Genomic DNA, 10,361 nt, shown 5'->3' on the forward strand with positions numbered 1-10,361 from the left:
TTCTGGTGGCTTTATTCAGTTTACGATAATCTATACAAATCCTCCAACCAGTTACGGTACGCGTCGGGATAAGTTCGTTATTGTCATTCTTCACCACTGTAATCCCTCCTTTCTTAGGGACTACCTGAACTGGACTCACCCAACTACTGTCTGAAATAGGATAGATCACCCCAGCATCTAACCACTTCAAGATCTCCTTCCTTACCACCTCTTTCATTGCTGGATTCAATCGACGTTGTGCTTCAATAGAGGGCTTACTGTCATCCTCCATCAAGATCTTGTGCATAACTGTGGATGGACTTATCCCCTGAATATCTGCCAACGTCCATCCAATTGCCAACTTATGAGTTCTCAACACCCTTAACAATTTTTCCATCTCCTCATTAGAAAGAGAAGAAGACACAATAACTGGTAAAGTCTCCTTCTCACCCAGGAAAGCATATCGAAGATGTGCTGGCAATGATTTCAATTCCAACTCTGGAGGTCTCTGAACTGATGGTAATGGTCTCTCAGGTCCTTGGCCCAAATCTTCATATTTTCGATTATAAATTGGCCCTTTAGAATTCAACCACTGTACACACTCTTGGACCTCACTGTCTAACTCAGCATCGATATCCCCAATTGTCAAGCTCTTCTGAAGTGAATCCTCTGAAAGATGAATTTCTGCCACCGCTTTCTCTACCAGGTCAACTCTGAAACAGTTGTCATTGACATTTGCAAACTTTAAGGCCTTAAACACGTTGAATACTACTTCTTCGCCCTGAACTCGCAGTGTCAGCTCACCTTTTTGAACATCAATCAAAGCCTGCCCAGTAGCTAAAAATGGCCTGCCCAGAATGATTGGTACATCCATATCCTCCTCCATATCCAGAACGATAAAATCAGCAGGAAAAATAAACTTATCCACCTTCACAAGAGCATCTTCAATAATTCCCCGTGGATGTTTTACCGATCGATCTGCTAACTGTAGAGTGACGGTTGTCGGTCTTGCCTCCCCCAAACCAAGTCTTTTGAATACAGACAAAGGCATCAGATTTATACTCACCCCCAAATCACACAAAGCATGCTTACATTCAAACTTCCCAATTGTACACGGTATAGTAAAGCTCCCCGGATCTCTCAACTTTTGGGGCAACTTTCTCTGCAATATCGCACTGCACTCTTCAGTGAGTGCCACCGTCTCATACTCCTCCATCTTTCTTTTCTTTGACAGAATCTCTTTCATAAATTTGACATAACTAGGCATCTGCTCTAATGCCTCAGCAAATGGAATATTGATGTGCAGCTTTTTGAATACCTCTAAAAACTTAGAAAACTGTTTATCAAGTGTAGTTTTTCTAAGCCTCTGAGGATATGGAACTTGAACTTGCTGACTATCAACAACGGGAGGACACTTGTTTGATCCCTGGTGGTCTTCAGTAACCCCATTCGCTTTAGTATTTGATTTCTCACCCAACTCTTCATTCCGAACCACTGACTTTTGTACACTGGGCTGCTCCACTTGCTTACCATTCCTCAACGAAATTGCTTGGCAGTTCTCTTTAGGATTTACCACAGTATTACTAGGCAAATTCCCTTGCGGTCTGTTATTAAGCATGTTGGCCAACTGACCCACTTGTGTCTCAAGGTTTCGAATAGAGGATCTGGTCTCAATCATGAATTGAGTCTGAGTATTAGTGAGGGTCAACAAGGCTGCTTGCAATTCATTAGGCTTTTCTGGTTGATCTTGCGGTCTAGGCTGGTGTGATGATGAGGCTTGATTCATAGGCTGTTGAGGCATGTGCTGCTGGTATGGCCCTTGAAACTGTGACTGTTGGCCCTGATTATTTCTCCATGAGAAATTTGGGTGATTTCTCCACCCAGGATTATAAGTATTGGAGAACGGATTCTGATAAGGCCTCTGAAAATTACCAACTGCCTGTACCTGAGCCTGATTAACTGGCATATTACCATACATGTTGGCCGCTGTACACTGTTCATATAAATGAGGCCCTCCACATATTTCACACCCTGATTGCATCTGTATAGCCTGGGCTTGAGCTGAGATCTTGTTTTGTTGCAACTGCTTTGTCAATGAAGCAACCTGAGCAGTTAAAGCAGTTATAGCATCTAATTCATGTACCCCAGCTACTTTTCTCTGTGAAGTGTCTCGTTCGGCAGGCCACTGATAATTGTTCATAGCCATCTCCTCTAACAATTCATATGCCTCATCAGCTCCTTTACTCATGAAAGCACCGCCTGCTGCTGCATCTATTATAGTGCGAGAAGTACCGCAAAGCCCATTATAAAAATTGTGGACTAACATCCACTTCTCTATACCGTGATGAGGGCATTTTCTGAGCAGGTCTTTGAATCTTTCCCATGCATCGTACAATGACTCTCCCTCATTCTGATAGAAGTTATTGATTTCTCCCCTCAACTTAGCAGCTTTTGCAGGAGGAAAGAACTTTGAGAGAAACTTCTGAGCTAGTTCCTCCCATGTGTTGATTGAGTTGGCCTGTAGAGAAATAAGCCAACTTTTTGCCCTGTGCCTTAGTGAAAAAGGGAACAATCTCAGCCTTATTGCATCATCGCTCACCCCATTAAACTTAAACGTTGCACATAGCTCAAGGAAATTCACTATGTGCAAGTTAGGATCCTCATTGGGGAGACCACCAAACTGAACAGAAGTCTGGACCATTTGTATCATCGCCGGCTTAATCTCAAAGTTATTGGCAGTAATAGTAGGCGGCCTAATGCACGAGTGTATTCCTGTGACAGCGGGGAGCACATAATCTCTTAATGCTCGCACATTTTGGTCCTGAGCGATATGATTCTGACCATCATTGTTGTTAACCCTGTCTCTTTGGTTGGCAGCCATTGATGCTTCCAACCTCTTTTTCCTTCTGTTTTGTCTGCAGGATCTTTCGATTTCAGGATTAACAGGAACAAGATTTGCAGATCCTTCACGTCGCATACAAAAGATTCACCTATTAAAACAGAATGCGACAACTTGGATTAGTTAAAAATAATAAAAACAGCCAAATTAGAATAAAAATTAACTATCTTGATATTAATAGAATATCAATTCCCCAGCAACGGCGCCAAAAACTTGTTGCGAATTTTTACTACTGCGCAAGTATACGCAATCGAATAAACAAGTAATAATAGTGGAAATATATTATCGTTCCGTCAGGGAATTGATCTAATAATTACCAATAGCAAACTTTTATTTCTATTTGACTAACGAAATTTTAATGACAATTAATAATGAACAATAAACTAAGAAAGCACAATTTAATTAACGAAATTTAATATAAGCGAAAGATTAGAGTATTCTAATTTCATCAACCTTCAATTCTATTCAATCAATAATACAACTAATATGTTTCTTTGATCTATGGTTATAGCAAGTTTACTAATGACAATTCTATTCTCTCTCAAGATATAAAATATTCAGTTTACCTGTGAATTTTCTACATGTCTGTGATAAATTCTACACATAAACCGCATTAAGAACAAAAACCTAATTGCTACACAAACCAATTTGATACTTTCATTCTAAATTGAAATCTATGTCTATCGTCTAAAGCTATTCCAATTCTCACTTTTCAGATATTGAATTAAAACCAATAATCATGCAACAGATGGCCAATCAATTACAAGCATTAAACATAAGAACAATAGATAACCATAAATTCAAAGATTCATAGAAATTGCATTAAAGACGAATAGAATATCCAGTGACTACATTAAAATACTCTAAATACGAATTTAGTTCATAATATTAAACTTCATCACACAATCTAAAATTCAAAAGCATAAAATAAACACAAACGAAATAAACGCGGATTCTTCTCTGTTTCTTTCCCTTTGCCGTCAGAATGCTTCCTCACTTTTCTGTCCCTTCCGATCTTCCTTTTATTCTTTTTACAAAAATCTCCAAAAACCTACGAATTTCCATGAAAATTTCCAAAAATGCCCTCGTGCCGATATATCGCCTATGATGCTGCGATATATCGCCTGGTGAATTTTCTCGATGAAAACGCGAGTTTCTGATGTCGTTTCTGCAAAGACAAAATTTGGAATTCCTTCTTATGCCGATATATCGCCTGTACCATATTTCCACATATTGGCCAATTTTCGGCTACTAAAACCAACATTTATCCAAATTCTCGAACAAATCAGAATTATAACGAAAAACTGTACAAGTTCACCAAACAGATTAAATAGAAACTTTCTCTTGAGAAAAACAACCAAATCAATCTAAAAATGTTATCAATAAGAGTATATTTTGTACGCTTATCAGTGCAGAAGGACCATAAAGGTCTGGATGCTTGGACAGTTGTCGTTGAGCCTTTCAGTCACCTAGAGAGGATCAGTAGGCTGAGACGGGATAAGATTTGGTTGCTCTTCTTCATGGGAATACTGGACATCCTAGAAAGGGGGCAAGTTATGGTTGCTTCGAATCAAAGCTCGGTGATGCTAGAAAGAAAACAACCACGTGCAATTATAGAGAGGTGCTACAAAAGAGTTAGAACTCATTGACAGGGGACAAGGTTTGATCGAGATGTCAAGGTTGTATGCTTGGTTTGCTAGTTCAGGTTCGCCTGAGTGACAATGTAAGTCGCACGGAGCGCTGTTGTTGAAAAGGGAACTTGTACGCAAGAGTGTGGGACCATAATAGTGGTCGTCAGACGCTTGTTAGTCACGACAGTGATCGAGAGTGGACAGCTTTGAGGAATCAGGAGCATAATCAGTTGCTACTTGTGTGCCAAAGGGCATCACATGGAGACCAAGGTGGCAGTGGCCGCGATTGTCAAAGGATAGTCGTACTTGGAAGTGTTTGCATGTTTACTTGTTCTGATCCAGAGGGGAGGCACCGAGACAATGGAGTGGGACGTGTTGGTTCACAGGGATGTTAGGTTGTGTAAGAAGCACTAAGGCATTGTAGGAGATGCTAAGTTGTGGAATATATACATCAAAGGCCAGCAGAGTCGAGTAGACCGTGCACAGTGGTTAGAGTAGTACTAGAGTTTCTGGAGTGCTGAAGAGCTGTGTCAAGGAAACTTAGTACTACAAGAAGGCTTAAGGAGGAGGAGATGGTGCTTGAGTTTAAATGTGGGCCGGAGGGCCTTGATATTGGGACTTGGTGACCATAGGAGCCTAGAGAAGCTGCCCGGAGGGGCGAGATGCTAGTATAGAGCATATGGATAGCTATGTGGACATTGCACGCATAAGGGAATCAACAGTGGTGCTACACAAATTCATTCTTGCGTGTGGGCAAGTTGTCGAGGATGCCAACAGTTGAAGTGGGGGAGAGACCTTCACGGTTCAAACATCCAAATAGCAGACCAATGTTCAATTACAAAAGCATCGAGATGAGTTATCATGGAGATCGTTAGTTGTTCAGAATGTAAAGTCAAGGAGACTCAAAGACAAAGACAGAGCCATTTACCTAGGGTGAAAGTCGTCAGGACTCGAGTACTAAGGTAACATCAGTGCAACGTTTGCCTAAGGTGAAAGTCAGCAGGACTCAGGTACTAAGGAAACATAGAGATGTCGAGGGGCAAAGAGTTAGAATGACCGAGGCATTAGTTAAACATCATCTTCGAAAGTGATAAATGGAATGAGGGACCGCGCGAGAGAAAGTGGTTAGCTTGCGAGCTATACCTTGAGAGGTACACCTCGAGAAAAGAAGTTATTCCAAAGTTGAAGTGGGGGAGCCCACTAATTCATATGCCGAAGGGAGATAGAAAATTGGGACAACTTCAGACCTCAAGGGTGAGGTAAAGTGCAGTCAAGTTGGTCAAGATTCAACAGGCTGTCTAGAGTTAGGCAAGGTTGATTTGGGGGCAGAACTTGAGGCACGATGCTGAGAGTCAGCATGAGCACGAGCCAGAAGGCAGTGCAGTGGTTTTTAATGATGTCAGATCATTGACCACATTGTAGAAGCTCAGAGTAGCAGTTCTGCTTATGGTTAGGAGTGGCCATTTTGCATCAAGTCAAGGGTATGCAGTAAGGCCGGAGGGCCAAAAGTCTGAGAGACTACTTCGTGAAGTCTGGGTGCAAGGGTGCACTAGATACTGCATAAAGGCTATAGTTGGCATGAGTGCCACGTTGAAGAGAGACACACCTTCACTGGAAGGATGTTTGGTAGGTGTTGTTGGGAACGGTTGGTTTGCGAACCTCACCCTGAGAGGTGCACCTTAATTTCCTCCTTGTCAATAAGAGTAGGCATTGGAAAATTGGCTGGAAAGCAACAATAAAATGATGTGTTGGCTTTGGGGTCAGTGCTGCAAGGGCTGCTTGGTTGACTGGAGGGATGTAGTGATGGACTCAGAGATCTTCATGTGTGCAAGGAGTATTCGATTGCAGCGATACTTCTTCATGGGAGGATTCTGAATAGCGATGGTGGCATGGGTCTTGGATCGAGTCCAAGAGTGGACGTGAGAGATCATCACCAACTCAACAATTCTACAGTGGTAGAGGGACTAGTGAAGACTCAAGATTTGGAAGAAGCATGGAGTGAGCTTAGGAGTCAAGGCAGGAAGAAGATTGGCCAGCAGTCTGTCGATGAGGGCATCGACAATTGAAGTGGGGGAGAGTGTAACATGCCGGCCTTGAGGGCATGTTACAAGCTAGGGTGGTGCTTGGTCAGATGCGCATGCGAGGGTGCAGGCTGGTGAGCATGCTGATGCCTAGTTTGTACGACAGTGGCATTTTCATAAATATCTTCAATATTTCCCAGAAATGGATGGGACTTGGTAGGTTCCATAATGAAGGTTCAATGAATGCTATGGTGCAATCGGATTTGGGAGATTCGGAGAATTAGTGAGCTGAGAGCCAAATATGTCTCCCAAGCAAAAATCATATATGTTCCTGGTAGAAGGCTAAAAGCTCAGAAGGCTCTTTGTAGGGGCAGCACCTGGTGTCAGCTCTCCACCACCCCCTGGCGCAGGTGCGTCAAGTGAGCTACTACTATTTGGGAGGACTAGTAGGGCAGGCATATGAGGACCACGAGGGGACTCATATGTCTCCATGAGTAGGAGTACACATGGACATTACCGGGCTGCCCCGGTAGTGCGTCGAAGTGTGCTGCCAGAGGTTTAGGGGTATGGTTCCCTTGGCTTGCTGGGATGCCACTTGCATGGAACGTGGTCCGAACCTTCGAGAGACATCGTGGTGCGCCATGGCCACGAGTCTCGACACGAGATGGTATGGGAAGTCATTCGTGGGACTTGTTAGCATACAAGCATTGGAGGGTGCACTATGCTTGAGTAGGACAGAGGTCTAGTGTATGCTACTAGTATGGCAGCTAGTCTCAAGGGCCTGCCAACATACGTGAAGGCATGGTCTGTGACATGAGCTATTCGGAAAGTATCGAATAGGGCATGATGAGAGGTGTTGGCACGTCAGCTTGGTGTTGGCTCTTGGCCACACATGCTACCTTGGCTTGCAAATGTCTGGGTGAGCATCGGTGTTGGGATTTTCCTTGCCATAGTGAGAACCTATGGACAGTGTGAGTGCCTTGGCTAGATAGCCTTGATGCATGGTTGCACTCATAGATGCTTGACTAGGCGGGAAGGAGGAGGAGTTTTTTTTCCTTGAGGAGATGGAATGGTAATTGGAGGCTCGTTTATGATTCTCTTTGAGGTCGCGGGAGTAATGTCCTCAACCACCTTTGTAGCATCAAGAGTCTGGGTCTTGGGCTCGTTGGCCTTCGAGGCTTCCAAGAAAGGGTCCTCAGAATCCTTCGCAACCTTTGATAGAGGGCCACCCTTGTTCGAGGTGGAGCGTCCCTGCTTGCTACCTCGAGCCTTAGTAGGCATCCCTAAGATGTTTTCCAAGTTAGAATCCATCTCGTCTGAAAAGGAAAAAAAATGAAGATTTATTATGCTGAGAAAGGAAAAATTACACAAGTTCAATATTGAAGATTACTAAGTATTAAGAACCTAACTGGAGGACTCATTTGAGCTCGAGCTCAAGGACTAGAAAATCCCCCTATCTTCTGACAAGGCTATTGGAGTCCCCTCCCTAAAGGTATGGGACATCCTCGAAAGGTCCCTATAGTCATTGTTCCCATATTGGACGGCAATCCCATCCCAAACCTCGTTTAAACTATACATCGTTTAGTACTTCCCCAACTAGCTATCAAACCTATGAGCCTTAAGGTCTACCCCTGCCTAGACCATAAAATTATTCTGGGGATTGTTAAATAAAACTATAGTATTGGATTCCTATCTAAGCAAAGTGGGAGACCATTTGGACAGGTCGAGTACAACTTTACCTCCCTCAGTCGAGCTCATTGAGGCCTTGTCTTGTGCTTTGTTGCCCGAGTATGAAGGTTCGACGGGCCAAGGTATAGGGCCGCGCGAGCTCAAACCCACATGTTTACCTCTGGAGGGGAGTTTGGCCGTTGGCACTGGGACTTCCTCCCACCTCACATACTTGTGGATTTCCAAGTCATCTGTAGACTTGCCTTCACCAAGGGGGCTGCAAAGTCGGAGCTTGTCCTCATGAAGAAGGTAGTTGAAGGATCGTCGATCGTAAGGGAGCTTGAGGATTGCCTCCCTATGGTCCTTCATGGCCTCGGTAGGCTGTGGGCAATGATAGTTGGCTACAAGAAAAGATTGGATGAGTATTTCGAGCTTGAAATAAAAGAAGAAACCAAAGAACCACGACAGGGTACTTACAAATCTGTTGGAATGAGTAAAAATGGGAGGGAGCAAGACTGTTTGTCCAAAAGAAGATGGTCTTGAAGTTAGGAGGATGGTTGGGGATATCCTCAAACAATCGCCTCTCCTTGGGGTAGCTCAACAAATAGTAAAACTCGTCTCCACCATGAGCTCGGGAGGGGTTTCGCTTGAGGCAGAAGAGGTATAGAATCTTCGAGGCCGAAGGTCCATCCCACTTCATCTTGTGGTATCAAGATTTAAGGGTTCTTAAAAAATCCTATCTTATTCATTAACATTTCACTGAACAATCTACGTGACGGACTCTAGTCCTCAACTGTGGACCCGTCCCCAGAGCTGTAGTCGAAGATGTCCCCTGAGATGTGGAATTAGTTGGGGGCGCTCACCAATGCTCTCATCCCAACGCTCACTTGTGGTATGGCACGAACTACCTCTTAACATGCCATAGCTCCTTCCAAATCGTGCACAGTCTCATAACGCTCCTCCATCTCTCCATTGTCCGTCTTTACCATAACCGACTCCTCATGACTAAAATCATAGTTGTCCATAAGATCGTAGATCACGTACTCGATGGTGATAAAGTCCAGGTCGTCCTGAATGACGTCGTGCCATGACATGGCCAACTAGAGAAGGGCCTCGAGATATATCGACAGTGTTTCTCTCAACACCTAATATTGCTCTATAGGCCATAGAAATGCCTCTCTTTTGTTCATAATTCCTTGAATACGATCGCAAACAATTGCTGTCATTTTCAGCACTGCAATCCTCCAATCGTAGGGGTCCTCGTCAAGCTAAACCTTAGGTATCGCGCAAATTTCCTTAAGTAACTATTTCTTAGTGGTTTAAATAATGGGATGCATCTTACTATACTGCAATAACAAAAATATAAAATTTAAAAAGCAGAAAGAAACAATAACATATAGAACAAATGCTTATGACACGGTGAGGTGAGATTTTCCCGTCTTTAGCGTGTATGGGGAGGGTCATTGGAAACATGGATAGCCTATCTCTGATACCATTTGTAAAACACCCTAATCTACTACTTTGTAATAGGTCATCAACCTCATAAATTATTTAATGAAAACCACTTAGCATAGGAAAATCCAGTGGGGCCTTGCTAAAACATGCAAGTTGGACCCAATAGTTTAAAATAAAAATAAAAGTTCTCATGCAACATTTAAAAATAAATATAGTTCAAGTCCCACTGATAAGTTTTGAAATCAAAATAAAAACATAACATCGTTCTTTAAAAAAATTGGCGTTTAAGTTGATCGTTTACTCGCCCATAGGATACCCCCACGCCATACACACTCTGACGTCAGAACTCCTCACATCACCACGCATGCCAAAGATATACCCTATTTATTACTTGAAAGGGGAAAGTAAGGGGGTGAGCTACAAGCCCAGTAAGGAAGTACAAACAACAAACAAAGAAAAACACAACAAAGGCATAATCATATCGTAAGATTCATACAACATCATATCCATACATCGTACTTAACGTCATAATCATACATCATACATAAACGTGAACATCATACATCATTATCATGCATCATATATCATTAACATATTCAAACATCATCATCACATCCTTGTGAACATGGCCCACTCTCTTGTCCATATCACATCTTGAGGTAAACAGGAGGCTCTGGTCCTTGAATAACCTCGGTGAGTCAGCCCTAT

The 10,361-nt window shown here is 42.9% G+C and overlaps 1 non-coding gene across 1 annotated transcript; it reads left to right on the top strand.

The window, feature by feature from the left end:
- Positions 1 to 2,315: 2,315 nt before the first annotated feature.
- On the top strand, positions 2,316 to 2,422 carry LOC133813168 (small nucleolar RNA R71). The gene has a single exon (XR_009884207.1). It is a non-coding gene; the product is annotated as a small nucleolar RNA R71 (small nucleolar RNA).
- Positions 2,423 to 10,361: the final 7,939 nt, after the last annotated feature.

Source organism: Humulus lupulus, chromosome 1 (genome assembly GCF_963169125.1).
Source record: "Humulus lupulus chromosome 1, drHumLupu1.1, whole genome shotgun sequence".
NCBI lineage: Eukaryota > Viridiplantae > Streptophyta > Magnoliopsida > Rosales > Cannabaceae > Humulus > Humulus lupulus.